This window comes from Procambarus clarkii, chromosome 23 (assembly GCF_040958095.1).
Source record: "Procambarus clarkii isolate CNS0578487 chromosome 23, FALCON_Pclarkii_2.0, whole genome shotgun sequence".
Lineage (NCBI taxonomy): Eukaryota > Metazoa > Arthropoda > Malacostraca > Decapoda > Cambaridae > Procambarus > Procambarus clarkii.
In genome coordinates, this window is record NC_091172.1 from 32,871,875 (window position 1) to 32,891,021 (window position 19,147).

General features: G+C 45.8%; 1 protein-coding gene across 1 annotated transcript in view; it reads left to right on the forward strand.

Annotated features, from left to right (window-relative positions):
• The window catches only part of LOC123763991 (soluble guanylate cyclase 89Db), a gene marked incomplete in the record, with an annotated part of 75,741 nt that overhangs the window by 429 nt on the left and 56,165 nt on the right, over positions 1 to 19,147 (forward strand). The window contains 1 exon segment of the mRNA XM_069330125.1: positions 1 to 381. This exon segment is cut by the window's left edge and continues 429 nt beyond it.

A 19,147-nucleotide genomic window follows, 5' to 3' on the forward strand; every position in this document is an offset into this window, starting at 1 on the left:
GCCCCCCCCCCCTCATACCTTAGCCCTTATCTTTTCACCTTTGCTCTCTCTCTCTCATCTTAGCCCTTTCATTATAATTATTTCATTTTAAGCCCTTTTCACAGACGCACTCATGGCCCAGGGACTCTTCCGTCCCTAGCAGTCACACTATAATATTTTCACCCTAATCCTCACTCTAGCCTTCTCTTCTTGATAATCCCCTCACTCTAGTCTAGGCTTCACACTACCTAGGCCTCACCCTGGGCCTCACCCTAAGCCTCACCCTGGGCCTCACCCTAGGCCTCACCCTGGGCCTCACCCTAGGCCTCACCCTAGGCCTAGGCCTCACCCTAACATCGTCACCAAGGCCGCCTCGTCCTGGTCGCCTCCAGCGTCCCACACGTGAGTTAATGTTATTGTTATTATATTGACGGCTGGCAACGTTTCCCTGTGAGGGGGTGACGCTCCCAGCTGGGGCAGCTCCAGGGGTCGTGTCTGTGTCATCTTACTGGTGTGTGATGCCTCAACTGGTCTAGGTGCCTCGTGTCTTCTTACTGGTGTGTGATGCCTCAACTGGTCTTGGTGCCTCGTGTCTTCTTACTGGTGTGTGATGCCTCAACTGGTCTTGGTGCCTCGTGTCATCTTACTGGTGTGTGATGCCTCAACTGGTCTTGGTGCCTCGTGTCTTCTTACTGGTGTGTGATGCCTCAACTGGTATTGGTGCCTCGTGTCATCTTACTGGTGTGTGATGCCTCAACTGGTCTTGGTGCCTCGTGTCTTCTTACTGGTGTGTGATGCCTCAACTGGTCTTGGTCCCTCGTGTCTTCTTACTGGTGTGTGATGCCTCAACTGGTCTTGGTGCCTCGTGTCTTCTTACTGGTGTGTGATGCCTCAACTGGTCTTGGTGCCTCGTGTCATCATACTGGTGTATGATGCCTCAACTGGTCTTGGTGCCTCGTGTCTTCTTACTGGTGTGTGATGCCTCAACTGGTCTTGGTGCCTCGTGTCATCTTACTGGTGTGTGATGCCTCAACTGGTCTTGGTGCCTCGTGTCTTCTTACTGGTGTGTGATGCCTCAACTGGTCTTGGTGCCTCGTGTCTTCTTACTGGTGTGTGATGCCTCAACTGGTCTTGGTGCCTCGTGTCTTCTTACTGGTGTGTGATGCCTCAACTGGTCTTGGTGCCTCGTGTCTTCTTACTGGTGTGTGATGCCTCAACTGGTCTTGGTGCCTCGTGTCATCTTACTGGTGTGTGATGCCTCAACTGGTCTAGGTGCCTCGTGTCTTCTTACTGGTGTGTGATGCCTCAACTGGTCTTGGTGCCTCGTGTCTTCTTACTGGTGTGTGATGCCTCAACTGGTCTAGGTGCCTCGTGTCTTCTTACTGGTGTGTGATGCCTCAACTGGTCTTGGTGCCTCGTGTCTTCTTACTGGTGTGTGATGCCTCAACTGGTCTTGGTGCCTCGTGTCATCTTACTGGTGTGTGATGCCTCAACTGGTCTTGGTGCCTCGTGTCATCTTACTGGTGTGTGATGCCTCAACTGGTCTTGGTGCCTCGTGTCATCTTACTGGTGTGTGATGCCTCAACTGGTCTTGGTGCCTCGTGTCATCTTACTGGTGTGTGATGCCTCAACTGGTCTTAGTGCCTCGTGTCATCTTACTGGTGTGTGATGCCTCAACTGGTCTTGGTGCCTCGTGTCATCTTACTGGTGTGTGATGCCTCAACTGGTCTTGGTGCCTCGTGTCATCTTACTGGTGTGTGATGCCTCAACTGGTCTTGGTGCCTCGTGTCATCTTACTGGTGTGTGATGCCTCAACTGGTCTTGGTGCCTCGTGTCATCTTACTGGTGTGTGATGCCTCAACTGGTCTTGGTGCTTCAATCCCAGTTTGTTATTTGTATGAACTTTTTTTGTAAAACGTTCGTTGTTTTTAAATCTTCTACTATTTGTTAGAACTCTATTGTTTTTAGACCCTTTACTATTTTTTAGAACTTTTGGGGTTTTAGAATGTTTGTTGTTTTAAAATTTTGTTGTTTTTTTACTGTTAATTTTTAGAACTTATTTAAAACTGATTAATAATATGACCCTATTTATATTTGGCTTCCAAGTTACTCAACACAGTTTGTGTTACAGTTGAAAGATTTTAAGCTACTGATGAATATGTTAAGTCTGAAAAACGCCACAAAAATCACGAATTGTAAATAAATACAATTCAAACGTTGGTTAAAGTTGCTTTTCAAACGTTTGTTTCTGTGTTTTATAAAGAACGTCGCTTGTTCTCCTTAAAAAAATACGAGAAAAGATTCTCTTTTTTCCATCTAGCTACGTCTTGTCCAGGGCGTAGTTCCCTCTAGCTACGTCTTGTCCAGGGTGTAGCTCCATCTAGCTACGTCTTGTCCAGGGCGTAGTTCCCTCTAGCTACGTCTTGTCCAGGGTGTAGCTCCATCTAGCTACGTCTTGTCCAGGGCGTAGTTCCCTCTAGCTACGTCTTGTCCAGGGTGTAGCTCCATCTAGCTACGTCTTGTCCAGGGCGTAGTTCCCTCTAGCTACGTCTTGTCCAGGGTGTAGCTCCATCTAGCTACGTCTTGTCCAGGGTGTAGTTCCCTCTAGCTACGTCTTGTCCAGGGTGTAGCTCCATCTAGCTACGTCTTGTCCAGGGTGTAGCTCCATCTAGCTACGTCTTGTCCAGGGTGTAGTTCCCTCTAGCTAAGTCTTGTCCAGGGCGTAGTTCCATCTAGCTACGTCTTGTCCAGGGCGTAGTTCCATCTAGCTACGTCTTGTCCAGGGCGTAGTTCCATCTAGCTACGTCTTGTCCAGGGTGTAGCTCCATCTAGCTACGTCTTGTCCAGGGTGTAGCTCCATCTAGCTACGTCTTGTCCAGGGCGTAGTTCCATCTAGCTACGTCTTGTCCAGGGCGTAGTTCCATCTAGCTACGTCTTGTCCAGGGTGTAGATTCAGTGTGTGTGTGTGAATGTGCGTGCGTGCGTGCATGCGTGCATGCGTGTGAGCCTGGCGTCCTTCTGTTTTTTTCTTTTCTTTTCTTTTTCTACCACAGACGTGGCCATACATTTACAATGCTAACCAGCATATATACATTTTCTTCTGTCCTCCATGGACAGGGTGAGAGATGTGTTAACACAGTTCAGTGATTTATTCAACAATCAACCACAGACGGTGATTGTAGTGGTTTTAAAATGCTTAGCTAACCTACATACATAAATACAGAGATTTACGTCTGTCCTACATAACAGTGTTCGAGGTGTCTTTCTACATAGTGTCATTAATGCGTTTACAAAGGTGAAATGTTATTCTAAATAAATTAATCCATTTCCACATATGCTATATACAAATACACACACATATATATATACATATACCGCCTGGTGTCCGCGAGAGGGTGGAGGCATCTCCTTTATATCCCCGGGCTGAGGGGTGGCCACCTGGTTGCAAGTTACAGCCCTCCTCCTGCGCCAGGTAAGTCCACTACGGGCTCACCATAGCCCGTGCTACTTGCCCCGCTCCTGCGCCAGGTAAGTCCACTACGGGCTCACCATAGCCCGTGCTACTTGCCCCGCTCCTGTGCCAGGTAAGCCCAGTACGGGCTCACCATAGCCCGTGCTACTTGGAACTTTTTTGTTCCAAGTAGCGAATCTTAAACAACAATAACAAAAATTTTTGCTCGTAAAGAGGGAATTGATTACCAACTTGGACTGCCTTTGAGCAGCCTGAGGGCAGCAATATTCCGGGAACATCAACAAAATCTCTAGACTTGAGGCAAAGTGAAATTCACACCAGTTCCTCCATCTATCATCATTCTATTATGCAGGAAGAACCGCACGTCTATGGGTCATCCAATAATGTTAGCAGACTTCTAGATGTTACCACTGCTAGGCTTAGGCTCGGCTACAAGTACCTCTGGCAGTTTGTAACATCTGCTGATGTAGATTTGACTAAATGTAAACTCTGTCAGCAGAACTATTCGCATCATTATATAAGGGAATATGAAAAATTCGCGGAATTTAGAGATAACACCATCAATAGTGTCCAAGAAATGTGTAAGTACTTCATTCATAATGATGTGCTGCCCGAAATTTTAGCGAAGTATCCAAAATTTGCTTACTGTAAGTTATGCATGCACATGACTGTAAAGCTGCCGCCCAGTTGGGTGGGTGTGGAGCACATGACTGTAAAGCTGCCGCCCAGTTGGGTGGGTGTGGAGCACATGACTGTAAAGCTGCCGCCCAGTTGGGTGGGTGTGGAGCACATCACTGTAAAGCTGCCGCCCAGTTGGGTGGGTGTGAAGCACATGACTGTAAAGCTGCCGCCCAGTTGGGTGGGTGTGGAGCACATGACTGTAAAGCTGCCGCCCAGTTGGGTGGGTGTGGAGCACATGACTGCAAAGCTGCCGCCCAGTTGGGTGGGTGTGGAGCACATGACTGTAAAGCTGCCGCCCAGTTGGGTGGGTGTGGAGCACATGACTGTAAAGCTGCCGCCCAGTTGGGTGGGTGTGGAGCACATAACTGTAAAGCTGCCGCCCAGTTGGGTGGGTGTGGAGCACATAACTGTAAAGCTGCCGCCCAGTTGGGTGGGTGTGGAGCACATGACTGCAAAGCTGCCGCCCAGTTGGGTGGGTGTGGAGCAAGACTAGTAACTGTGTGACTCACCATAGATGTAAAGTGAATTGTATAGTGACTGTTGTGAGCCTCTTGTTGAATCACTTGTGACACAAAAGATTATTGATGTGTGTATTTGTGTGGGTGATTAAATATGTATGTGTATGTATATATGTATAGGTATGTATATGTACATGTATGTATGAGTATGTATACATGTATATATAACATTAATAATTGTGTAACTAGCGTCAAAAGATTGTTATTTGCTTAGCTAAACGAACTAGAGGGTTCAGTTCCTGAACCGATTATGTACCTCTGTAACCCTTTACACCACCGCCCACGGGATGGGTATGGGGTGCATAATAAAATAATAAAAAAAACGGGTGACAGCGTTAAATTGTCACCAAGCTCGCCCCGGGGGAAGAGCTTCTGGTCACTGAAAAGGATTTTTTCTCGGGAGTGATTTGATTTTTGCCACCAGAGGCGGCTAGTTTATTGTGCGCCCCATACCCATCCTGTGAGCGGTAGCGCAAAAAGCATTACAGAAGGTACAAAAGGTCTTTATCAGACTTCATCTTAGATTATCACACAAACAATTTAATCTATCCTTCACACCTTATATTTACAATGTCAGCTAGTTACACAGAATGTTCTATTTCAAGAACTATATATTTACAGTAAGTCTTCACAGTAAACTACTTGTTCTTAATCTCATATGTCGTTTATCTACTGGAAGCGAAATATAGATACATTACAAGGATTTCAGTTATTTTATCCTTAGTAATAAGATGGTTTGCCATTTCAAACAGCGTGAGTTTATGTTTATCTCTAAATGGCTCAATTTTACTACAGTCGAAGATATAGTGTTGGAGTGTGTGTCCCTGTCTTTATCCACACACTTTACACTTTACTTCATCTAGATCCCTATACAACCCCAACTGCCAGAGATACTTGTAGCCAAGTTATATACGAGCTGTGATAACATCTGTTAGTCTGTTGACTTTGTTACTTGCCCCATACACATGTTTTACTTGACAAAATGTCAAGTAAAACGTTTATCACATTTCACTGTGATAAACAATGGACCTGTTAGTTCCAGTTTGCACAGTTCTGCTTCCTTCAAAATCATCCAAGAGCTCTCGTCTAATGACACTTTTAAGCGACCTATTTGATAACTCCGTTCCGATTCAGTTTAACACTGTCTTTATTTACTGCAGCCTTATCAAGGGCGTCAACTTTATTATGTTCCTGCAGGTCAATGTGAGAAGGAATCTACAACATTTTGATATTTACCCCGTTATTAATTATGCCTATATATCTATGTCTAGTTTCGGAGAGAAGCATGTTATGATTGATTGCAAACTGTTTATTGCTCGTAGTGAGGAAAGGGAGTCGGAAATAATTAAGATGTCTTCTTCAGTGTTGTCAATAGTTTCGAGTGCTACCAGTATTGCTACCAACTCGGCTTGTATTGTGGATGCCCAGTTACTCTTATATTCATTTGAGTCATCTGGCTGATGAGCAATGACAGCACTTCCTGCCCTCCCTGTAGCTGTATTGAGTGATCCGTCAGTGTATATGGTTAGTCCGATGTTGTTTTCAGTTTGTATATTGTGAATGTGTTCTATGGATGCTTAATTTAGCAGCAAGGCTGAGCATGAGGGTTGTTTGTGATTAGTTTCTTGGTGGGGTATGCAGGGGTCAGGACGTCAAAATGTACTATCTACCAGGGTGGAAGGAAGTGCTGTACTCTTTCATCTGTACAAACATCGTGCAGTCCCATCATTTTAATATAGGTGGCTGTTCTTTGAATCCATTTAGACTCACTTGTTCCATTACATATGTGTTCTAACAGTTCAACTGACACAATGTTGTTTTTGTTATCACGCAGAAGCTTTAGTCCTATCACAAGATTGGTTTCAAATATTATATTTCGAATGCTGGCTATATTTAATTGTTTCTGCATATTGAGAACTTTGGTAGTTATAGGACAGCCAAGTATAATTCTGAGTGCTTCATTTTGCATTTTTTTCCATTTTATCAATACTTTGCCATTTTGCAGGACCAAAGCTGGTGTATGATAGTCTATCAGAGACCTTATATATATGCTAAGTACATCATTTTTGCTATTCTAATATTACACCGTATTTAGGGCTGTACCCCACTACAGTTCTGAGAGCCTTGAGTCTGTCTGTCTTCATTGTTGAGTGAGTCTGTCTCCATTGACTGCAGTTGAGGTACAAGGGAAAGGGACACCAAGGTATTTGAAAGAAGAGACATAGTCTATTGTTATGTTATCTATCATTAGTTTTCGTGGTTCACTTTTGCGATTGCCAATTTGTCTGTTAAATACCTTAGTTTTAGTAGCGTTGATTACAAGACCAAGGCTCTCACAAGCTGTATGTATACAATTTAAGACTGTTTGCATTTCGCGGTGGGTTTTAGTATGCACAAGGATGTCATCTGCATAGCTGATAGTGATGTTTGCCGGACTAGTTGGGATTGATTTTAGTAAGGCACTATTTACAACATTAAACAAGGTAGGATTAAGTACTCCCCCTTGTGGGGTGCCTAGTTGCATTACTTTAGTTTCACTCTTGTAGTCTTGGAACAGTGCAGAGGACTTCCGGTTGGTAAGATAGCCTCGTATCCAGTGTAATAATTGTCCGCCTATATCCATTCTTGCTAATACATACATAATTACTTCCCTATTAGCAATATCAAAGGCATTTTTTAAATCAAGAAATATTGTGTAATTGTGCTTTCTATCTCCATGAACAGTGAAGAAGGTTGTGATACAGTTGTGTACACTTTTACCATGTGTGAAACCATTGATGTCAGGTGACATGTGCTCTTTAACTCTATACAATAATCTATTAAGCACCATGTGCAGGCGATGACTCACAATATTAAGCACCGTGTGCAGGCGATGACTCACAATATTAAGCACCATGTGCAGGCGATGACTCACAATATTAAGCACCATGTGCAGGCGATGACTCACAATATTAAGCACCATGTGCAGGCGATGACTCACAATATTAAGCACCATGTGCAGGCGATGACTCACAATATTAAGCACCGTGTGCAGGCGATGACTCACAATATTAAGCACCATGTGCAGGCGATGACTCACAATATTAAGCACCGTGTGCAGGCGATGACTCACAATATTAAGCACCGTGTGCAGGCGATGACTCACAATATTAAGCACCATGTGCAGGCGATGACTCACAATATTAAGCACCGTGTGCAGGCGATGACTCACAATATTAAGCACCGTGTGCAGGCGATGACTCACAATATTAAGCACCGTGTGCAGGCGATGACTCACAATATTAAGCACCGTGTGCAGGCGATGACTCACAATATTAAGCACCGTGTGCAGGCGATGACTCACAATATTAAGCACCATTCTCTCAAAGGTTTTACACCTGCAACTGGTCAGTGAGATGGGACGAAAAGCATCAGGTTGGCCAGGCTTTGGTACAGGTACAGTAAGACTGCTGGTCCATGATACTGGCAGTGCTACTGTCCCTGGAGACCGCCCTCACCAGCAGTGCTACTGCCCCTGGAGACTGTCCTCACCAGCAGCAGTGCTACTGTCCCTGGAGACCGCCCTCACCAGCAGTGCTACTGCCCCTGGAGACTGTCCTCACCAGCAGCAGTGCTACTGCCCCCCTGGAGACCGTCCTCACCAGCAGCAGTATTACTGCCCCCCCTGGAGAGGACTGCAACCAATTTATACTCTATATATGGAACATCACATTCATCATGTTGCTTGTTCAACATGAAGTTAATGAGAGTATTTCTGTCTGTGGACCTCGCCTGCAATTTCCCCCTCGTGCTAGCTGGTAACATTCCAAAGCTGGAGACCTGAGCCCATTTTGTAATTAACTGATTGACTTTCTGTAGCGAGTTTGGATGTGAAACTTGTCTGTTATTTTTACTAATAATTTTGTTACGAGTGATTGTTGCATTATCTTGTATGTCCAGATCTCCCCCTCTCACTCCCCCCCCCCTTGTTCTCCCCCCCACACTCTCCTCACCCCCCCCTACTGTAACCATCCCCTGGCACGACCCTTACGGCCACATGAGGGTGCCAGTCCCTGAGTGGCTGTCAGCCCAGGCCTACACTGTGTGACCTTTGACCTGTGAGAGCGAGAAGGACACGAGAAGACTAGCTGATGGTATTTTGATGAACCACAGGTCAGTGTTGACCTCCCCCCCCCCTTCCCCATTGTGAGGGAATACTGATCCACAGCTCCCTATTTCCCCCCCCCCCACACTCTCCCTACGGCTCTGTCTGAGTGTTGATCTGTTGCTGCCCCCTCCCCCCCCATCCCCCCTCCCGGCCGTGAGGGGTGCTGACTCACGCCTCCCCCCCCCCCCCGACCCTCAAGGGCGGCCCTTGAGCGTGACAAGGTCCTCAGGGAGCAACACTGCTTCACGCTGAGCCGGCGGCGGGTCGGAGGCACCAGCTGTGTTTAAAGTAGCGAGGCTCGCCGCGCCTGTGTTTCCATATTGCATATTTAAGCAAGTGCAACTTGAAATAGGTTTCAGTGCAATATGTTTCGTAATTTTGTGTTCAAGTCTTCATAATATCTTGTTGTGTGTGTGTCAGTGGTGGTATTCATCAGTGTGTGTGTGTCAGTGGTGGTATTCATCAGTGTGTGTGGCAGAGTCTAGACTATAGATACATATTGGTATGTGCGTGTGTGTATGTGTACTTGTCTAGTTCACTTGCGTGGGTTGACGTTCAGATTTTGGTCGCGCCTCTCAACTGTCAATCAATTCGTACATTCTATCATATCCTCATTTTATACTGAGTGTTGAGTCAGCCTCCACCACATTACTTCCTGATGCATTCCATTTGCTAACTATTCTGACACTGAAAAAGTTATTTTTAAAGTCTCTCCAACCACTTGGGCTGGACGGTAGAGCGACGGTCTCGCTCTTGCAGGTCGGTGTTCAATCCCCGACCGTCCAAGTAGTCGGGAACCATTCCTTTCTCCCTGTCCCATCCCAAATCCTTATGCTGATCCCTTCCCAGTGCTATATAGTCGTAATGGCTTGGTTCTTTCTCCTGATAGCTCTCTTCCCTTTGTAAAATGTCTGGGTACTTAGTCATTCACTCATTTGGGTACTTAGTCTCTACATGTGTCTCCTTGTGCATGTACCACCTGTGTTAAATAGCCTGTCTTTATCTACCATATCAATTCCCCTAATAATTTTGTATGTGGTAATCATGTCTTCCTTAACTCTTCTATCTTTCAGTGACGTGAGGTTTAATTTCTGTAGCCTTTCCTCATAACTCATACCTCTCAGTTTTGGGACTAGTCTGGTGTCATACCTTTGAACCTTCTCTAGTTTTATCATGTTCTTGATGAGATATGGATTAACCGCTGGAGCTGCACACTCCAAGATTGGTCTGACATACGTGGTATACAAGGTTCTAAATGATTCCTTACTCAGGTTGAAAGCATTATACGCCGCTGATGACATTCTTTTGACGGGAACTTCAGGACACAGGTTTGGTGTGATACAAAAACCTAGATCTTTCTCTGTCATTTTTGTGAAGTATTTCATCTCTAAATTGGTACCTTGTGTCCGGCCTCCTGCTCTCTACACCTAGTTTCAATGCTCTGCACCTGAGGTAAACTTAAGTAACCAATTGTTGGACCATTCATTCAATTTGTCCAGGTCATCTTATAGTCTCATGCTAACTTCCTCTGTCTTAATCTTTCTCATAATTTGTGCATCATCAGCAAATATTGAGAGGAATGAGTCTTATTCCCTCGGTACTATCATTTACATTTATGAGAAACAGGGCAAGTCCGAGAAGTGCACCCTGTGGGACTCCGCTTGTGACGCCTCGCCACTCTGAGATCTCACTCTTCACTCACTATCTTGTGTTGCTCTGGTACTCTGTTTCCACTCGAGTACCTTCCCTGTCACTACTCTCATGCACCCGCCTCTTAGAAAGGCTTTGTCACAGTACCTTATAACAATCTATATCAATAAAACTGGAAATGTTCGTTTGTTCATAACCGCTAATCTCCAAAAGTTCTTCACCGATTGCTTTGAAATTTTCACACAATGTTCCATTCGCATCCGGCCAGGTTTTAATATACATACTATATAGATGTCACGTCTGTGACAGTAAAAAAAAATGCTTTTTCTATTGCTTTGCTTTGAAATTTTTACACAACGTTGCATTCAAATAGGCGCGTCTTTTTATATACCTACTATATAGATGCCACTCCTGTGACAGGTAAAAACATGCGTTTTTGACAAACAGCGCCATCTGTTGCACATAATAGCAACATGCACGCTATACTAAATATGTCACGAATTCCATTTCAATGTTTCCGATTGTATTGATGAATTTTATTTTCATAGATTGATTTATTTTATTTGTTATTGTTTTATTTTGAGTGACATTGTGCTGGAATTGAGCTGTGTTGTTTACCATACCGTTCATTTCATAAGTATAAGTATAGATGCCACACCTGTGACAGGTAGAACTAGGCTTTTCTTGACAAACAGCGCCATCTGTTGCATGTAAGAGTAACACACATGCTATATTAAATGTTACAATTCCATTTCAATGTTTCTGATTGCATTGATAAATTGAATTTTCATAGATTTTGACTTATTTTCATTTTGATTTAATTATTTTGTGTGAATTGTGTTGGAATTGAGCTGTGTTGTTTACCATACCGTTCATTTCGTGAGTATAGTTTATTTTTTTTCACATTTTCATTTCATTTTTTAACTGTTTTTCTTATATTTCAGTGATGGGAACATCAGATCACTTGATGTTCCCAATTTTCTGATGGGAACGTCAGACCATTTGGGAAGGCATCGGACGAGGGAGTGGGGAATGGTGGGGAGGACGAGGGGACGGAAGTGAGATGGCAGGAAGGATGAGGGACGGGGTAATGGTGTGGAAGGACGAGGGGACAGGGGGGGGGGGGTTTGGGATCGTTTGGACGAGGGGGGAATGGAGAATGGTGGAGAGGATAAAGGGACAGGGTAGTGGGGCATGGTGGGAAGGGGGGATGGTAGAGTGGGGAATGGTTGGGAGGCCGAGGAGACGAGTGAGGGGGTAATGGTGGGGGAGGACTGGAGGACAGGGAAGGTTGCTGTGACTCAGCAACGCAAATGCGTTTTGAGCCACAGCAACGCGTGGCCGGGTACTGCTAGTCCTAAAATATACAAAGGTGATCCTTATATGTCTTTCTTGTCTAATTTTTTCGTTTGGTGATAGAATTCTATTATACCTGTGGGGCAAGATTTGTCATGCCTGAACCCGTACTGGTGGTGTTACAAAATCCCTGCTCGCCATATGTGACACTAGTTACTTCCTCACAATCTTCTCCATCACCTTGCACGGCATGCAAGTTAGGAACGCTGGCCTGTAGTTCAGTGTTCCCTGTCTGTCTTCCTTCTTGTAAACTGGGACTACACAGTTGTCTTCCAAACGTTTTGTTAGATCTCTTGTTTCGACCAATTATACACCAAAGAAAGTAGCAACCATAGTACCTCTGCTCCCTCTTGCAGAGTCCATGGTGGCATTCTTTCTGGTCCAACAGCCTTTGTCACTGTCAGTTCCAGCAAATGCTTTCTTACTTCATCTCTGGTTATATCAAACTCCTTCGGTGTTGGTTGCTTACTAGGCCTAGGAATATTTAAGTTAGTTTTTTAGCTTCATTTTTTCCGTCTGTAAAAGTCAATAGTACAAAATTCTACTATCTAATTGCTCAGCACGTCAATCTTTGTACTATGATGCACACAGTTACCAAAACTACTATGTGAACAGGAAGATGTGTTGTTATTATTGTACGACAGAACACATGGTCAGTTGACGAGGTCGTTAACCCTAAATGATTGTTACCCATAACTACCATAATTGTAATTGACAGTTGGGCAAGAATTTATACTAGTTTGGGAGATATTTATACCAAATGCTTCGCAAATATAATCTCGTAATGGTGGTAACGATGAAGGAATTTTCTAATGAATTGTCGCTTAAGAATTCAACTTTCAGGCGAGAGTGCGCGCGGGCGGGCGCGGTGTGGGTAAACACCTCAGGTAAGGGCTGAGGATCAGCAGGTGAGGCAGCGTACCTCAGCCTGGCGCCCGCTCACCTGTAATTAACATAATTGTCAGTGTTCGATTACTTTAAATTGCTGGAGTTCGATTGTAATTTTTTCCGTAGTGGCTGTCGAGAGGTGGTGGTGATGGTGGTGATGGTGGTGGTGATGGTGGTGATGTTGGTGATGATGGTGGTGGTGGTGATGGTGGTGGTGATAGTGATGATGATGGTGGTGGTGGTGAGGGACAATGCGCGAACATAAAGTTCAGTGTTGTAGAGCTCTGGTGTAGAGTACAAGGTAGAAGAGTGTGGCCGGGTGTTAAGGCCACTGAGGACCAGTAACAGGGTTCTAGTTGGAGGAACCTGTGTGTCGTATCCGACCCCGAGTCTGTAGTACGCTTTCAAGAAAGTGGCTATGTAGTGTAATATAAAGGGGAGGGAAGAACAAATCACTGTTCCTTTCGTTAATGTATTATATATCTTTCCACCACCGTTAATTATATATATATATATATATATATATATATATATATATATATATATATATATACAGATGAGCTATTTCTACACTTATATACAATCCTTTCGCTCAGGATATCAAGCGTGTTCACGTGCAGAGTTCATCAATCGCCAGTATTTCTTCACTGTCCAGTAGCGTCTCCAACCTTACTGGGAAGAACACCGGGTAGTTCACCTGTACGTGGGCCAGCCCACTGACAGTGTCATGAGGTGCCTGTACCCCCACGACCACTCTCCAGCTACTCGCTGGCAGAGGACCTCAGCCACACGCTGAGTGGGGTCACAATACAGGGGTAGCGATCCCCTGGCAGCAGTCTCTAGCGATCCCCTGGCAGCAGTCTCTAGCGATCCCCTGGCAGCAGTCTCTAGCGATCCCCTGGCAGCAGTCTCTTGCGATCCCCTGGCAGCAGTCTCTTGCGATCCCCTGGCAGCAGTCTCTTGCGATCCCCTGGCAGCAGTCTCTTGCGATCCCCTGGCAGCAGTCTCTTGCGATCCCCTGGCAGCAGTCTCTTGCGATCCCCTGGCAGCAGTCTCTTGCGATCCCCTGGCAGCAGTCTCTAGCGATCCCCTGGCAGCAGTCTCTAGCGATCCCCTGGCAGCAGTCTCTAGCGATCCCCTGGCAGCAGTCTCTAGCGATCCCCTGGCAGCAGTCTCTAGCGATCCCCTGGCAGCAGTCTCTAGCGATCCCCTGGCAGCAGTCTCTAGCGATCCCCTGGCAGCAGTCTCTAGCGACCAGCTGGCAGCACTACTCAACAGGCACCTCCCTGTCGTCAGTCTCTCCCCTAAGCCAGTCCCAAAGGTACGCCGATCTTTTTCAACACTAAAGCACCCAAGCACTTACAGCTACCACACTGCTTCATCGGCGGCGGCTTACTTGGTCGTTTCCAGGACCATGTGGGGAGACTCTGAACTGCCCAAGATGAACTGCCGTCTCCAGTACCGCTGCCCCCAGACGTCACCTCTGTGGACACAAAAACGTCATCAATGACCTTGCCGATACTGGTGAACTAGGAAATACCACTAACCCACTGGAGAGTTGACATTGTGCTCTGTAGCACACACTAGGTGGCGCTGGTGTTGAGGCGTCACCTCACCAGAGGTCACTCACAACGACCCCTCTGGCTGACCAAGGCAGGAATCTTTAGCCATTTGCAAGTACTAGATAACCACCACCAGATGGCATTGTCCATAATACTTCCAAACCCGTGGGGGTTTAGAGAGCCGACTCACAGATGGCGCTGACGTCGCTACTCCAAGCACCAATGATGTAGTCGGGTTCGTAACACCGGCGTAGAGTACAAGGTAGACGAGTGTGGATGGGGTAGATAGAGTCTACTACCTCTACTGCAATGTCTCTCAACCTCTCAACCACCGGATGGAGGAAGACGCCCCGATGTCTCTTCCTGTTCCTTCCACTTACTTATTGGCTCACTTGCGTGTGTGGCGGCCATGCATGTCCTCTCGCTACACTCCAGCCCTTCGTAAATGATCTTTCGTTTCATCAATATCTGTTAGTATTTTATATGTCTGGGTCATGTCCTTTCTTCTCTCTCATTCCAGATTTTGATAAATTTTATTCAATCCCTAAATTCTGAGGGGGGGGGGGGTTACAGGTTTGGGGTCACAGCCTTGGGGTCACAGTTCTGGGGTCACAGTCCTGGGGATCACAGTCCTGGGGGTCACAGATCTGGGGTCACAGTCTTGGGGTCACAGTCCTGAGGGTCACAGTCCTTGGGGTCACAGCCTGGTTCACAGTTATGAAATGATAAGTACAGTGTGTAGTTTAGCGTATAGATGGGATCCGTTATAAGTCTATAATTCATACTCTTGGAAAAAAAGTAATTATAACAACTGAAGAGGTAGTTAACAAGTCGGAGAAATCCCAATCAAGATGTTAACATAAGCTAGGGCAAGGGTGGCAAACTTTCTAAGTTAACATGCCAAAATCGCCAAGTTCTGACGCCAAAATTCCTCGTGTTCCAACTGTAATTATTGGAAACATTATGTCATGCCTTCTAAGGATTTGGAGAACATTTCAAGTAAACGAAATATCAGCGAGTGTGGTAAAATCAGAGAATATTCTTACAGTGGTTATTGTGAGTCAGGCAAGATTGAATTAATGTAAAATTTAGTGAGGGTATTTTTGCTTTAAGATCGTTCTACCCTCAGGTGAGGGGCCTGAGGTGAGAGGCCCAGGTGAGGGGTGAGGGAGAGATCTCAACGAGGGTAGGAAAGGGAACTGTGAGGAAGGCAAGTGAGGGACGGAGAGAGGAATATGAGTGGTGGAGGGAGGTAGGAGAGAGGCAGGTGAGTGCTAACCAACTTCATGCTTGGGTGCCCTTGAGTTCTATTACCCTTAATGTGTGACGTTACAGCCCTAGCCACTAAACCAACCCCTCCCCCCACCCCCCTTCACCTCTCCCCCTCTCCCCTTTACCTCTCCCTCTCCCTCTACCCACACCCTCCCCCTCCCTCCCCCCCCTCCACTTCTCACTCCCTACTCTCAATGTTATGCTTGTTTTATTCCGAGAAAAATATCAATATTTAACCTTTTCAACGACGACCTGTGCCTGGTGTGAGGGGATACGGAGGACGAGGAGGAGGAAGTGTGGCCCTGAGCAGTGTCATAGACGACACAACCAGGACCTTACGAGTGCCATATATGGCACAATTGGGAACCTGCTCAGTGCTAGAGTAGAAGTGATAGAGTCTGGACTCACTGGGGTAAGGGGGGAAGAGAAGTTACGTCCAGGCCTCAGTTCTCAGTCCAGGCTGGAGCAGCCGGGACTCTGGTACCCGTGCGTGTCCAGGACGCGTTCCGGTCTCGTTCCCTAGAGACATGCTCGTACCGCATGACTTCCTTAATTGATTCCCATTCTGCCTTCTCCCCAACATGTGTCTCTAGTCTCATGCCGTCTGGCCTCCAACAGTGTCTCTAGTCTCATGCCGTCTGGCCTCCAACAGTGTCTCTAGTCTCATGCTGTCTGGCCTCCAACAGTGTCTCTAGTCTCATGCTGTCTGGCCTCCAACAGTGTCTCTAGTCTCATGCTGTCTGGCCTCCAACAGTGTCTCTAGTCTCATGCCGTCTGGCCTCCAACAGTGTCTCTAGTCTCATGCTGTCTGGCCTCCAACAGTGTCTCTAGTCTCATGCTGTCTGGCCTCCAACAGTGTCTCTAGTCTCATGCTGTCTGGCCTCCAACAGTGTCTCTAGTCTCATGCCGTCTGGCCTCCAACAGTGTCTAGTCTCATGCTGTCTGGCCTCCAACAGTGTCTCTAGTCTCATGCTGTCTGGCCTCCAACAGTGTCTCTAGTCTCATGCTGTCTGGCCTCCAACAGTGTCCGGACTCTGACCTTGCCTCCAGGTTTTGTGGTCTGATCAACCGTGTATATATGGCAAGGTTGCTCTAGTGTGTATATATGGCAAGGTTGCTCTAGTGTGAATATATGGCAAGGTTGCTCTAGTGTGAATATATGGCAAGGTTGCTCTAGTGTGAATATATATGGCAAGGTTGTTCTAGTGTGTATATATGGCAAGGTTGCTCTAGTGTGTATATATGGCAAGGTTGCTCTAGTGTGAATATATGGCAAGGTTGCTCTAGTGTGAATATATATGGCAAGGTTGTTCTAGTGTGTATATATGGCAAGGTTGTTCTAGTGTGTATATATGGCAAGGTAGCTCTAGTGTGTATATATGGCAAGGTTGCTCTAGTGTGTATATATGGCAAGACAGTAGAGCCAGCAGCCACCCCTCGCCCCTTCCCGCTGCGTCGCTGTTGAAACAGGAAATATCGTGTAGTTTACCGCCTCAGAATCCTCAGCTCAGTGAATTCCGAGCTGAGTGGACTGCATCAACGTGGTGTAGTGGGACACATGCTAGAGTACCAGTTTGTTTACGTCTAGGGAATAGTGACATAGAGTCACTACTGGTGACTGATTTACCGTTCCCCACGAGTCAACACGCAGGGGGTCACGCTCAAAGCTTTCTAGTAGAGCAGCTTCTTGTCTCCGTGGATGCTGAGTCTCTGGATCTCTGCCTCCCACAGTGGAGTTAGCATCAGTATGGGATGTTTTCTGGCATGTCATCCACACGCTTTGTTGGTCCAGTCTTCGATCCTCTCCAAAACCTCCATTTATTTTTTTCCCAACTGTGTTAACCAAAAAACTCGTATTTTCAAATATAAATGAATATCATTGTGAATAATAACGACTGAAGAACATATGAACTAGGGAGCACCGCTGTAAGCCTTTTTTCTCATATTAGGCGGGTCCTGTTTAAATGCCCATCCCCCCGTGTTCTTATACATTCTGTCCTTGAAACCTGTTAAACTGTCTCAAGGTTGCTACTTGTCCTCTTACAAATTACGTCTGAAATTGGCCGTTTGCCCGTATGGCCGAAAATGGACGTAATTTGAAAATGAAAAATAATGGAAAATAAATTTTGGATTATTTTTGCAAAACAGCAAGTTAAGGGTCCTCTGGTATGTTAGGAGGGCAGGAAGTTCTCCTAAGGTTTCAAACCGTCATGAAAATCGCTAATTGGAAGTTTCCTCTCCTAACCTAACCGAGTAAGCCGGAGGACTCAAACAGAAAACAGGACAGTACATCACTTTCTTGAGCAAATTTCATTTCGAATAACGTCCATTTTTGGCCATACTGGCAAACGAGTGTGAAGTGTTCGAACACTTCTCGAAAAAGTGTTTCGTTGATGACATGTGTTCGAACCACAACGCTTGTTTGCACATATCTTACCTAAGGGTTATTATCCCAGTGGCCTCGTTAGGGACAGGCAGCCGGCAGCTTGTTAAAGGCCCCCATTGTTGCTGACGATTTTTTCTATCGGAATGTTAAAGTGAAGTTATCTCATGGCATTTACAGCTTCGGCGGGTAGGCTGTTCCACGCGTTCATGAGCCAACAGTCTCACAACACCTAACATAACCTACACTACGCCTAACTGTACACAGGCCTATTATAATTATTGTTATTATAAAATCGAGAATATTACGTTTCTGGTTACACAAGATTGTTGAAGTACACGGGGGGGGGGGGGGTTCGGGGGTCAGCCTGGACGACCACAGCCTGAGGATGGGGGGGGGTCATGAGGTACCCACCCTATGGCTAATACCATATGGTTAATAGAGTGAACTATTCAGGCCAGATCAAGACTTCGTGGGAACTGTTAGTAATAAGACGCCCACAGAGAATGAATACTCCTTGAGGAATGAGGGAGTATTGGGTAATGTTGGAGAGTGTTGGGGTAGTGGGAGAGTGTTGGGGTAGTGGGAGAGTGTTGGGGTAGTGGGAGAGTGTTGGGGTAGTGGGAGAGTGTAGGAGAATGCTTAGAGTGTTCTGGTAGTGAGGGAGTGCACCTCATGGATGATTATATCCAAATTTGTTAAAGTAGAGATGCTTGCAACATGATTATAGTGCCAGAACTAATAGAGTTAAGCTCTGAGGATTGGTTAGGGGGAACTAAATCTCATAACCCTATTGAAGAGAAGAACCTTATGGGAATAGGATTTTTACACAGAAGATACTGAAGGGAATGGGACAGGAAAGATAAGAGGACATTAGAGGAAACTGGAAGCGAAACTTGACGCTATGTAAGGAAATCCTCGCGCCCTCTACAGGTGGGCAACACATGAAATGCTCTAAAAGAAGTTGTGGAAACCACCTCCATCCACTTTTAAGAAGAGATGTGGATACTGTTTTTGACTTCTGAATCCCTAAAATAAGGAACTAACTAGCCACTAGGAAACTGGTATTTTCATCTTGGGATAGTGGACTGTATCTATTCTGTGTTCCCTAACTGGCTCAGAATAATCCAACAGAAATGAGGCGGCTTCCATTAACTTGTTGAAATGGAAAACTCTCCACTTACCACTTAGTGAAAAGTAATATGTATAATGCAGCACTGATCAGCTCTCTCTCTCTCT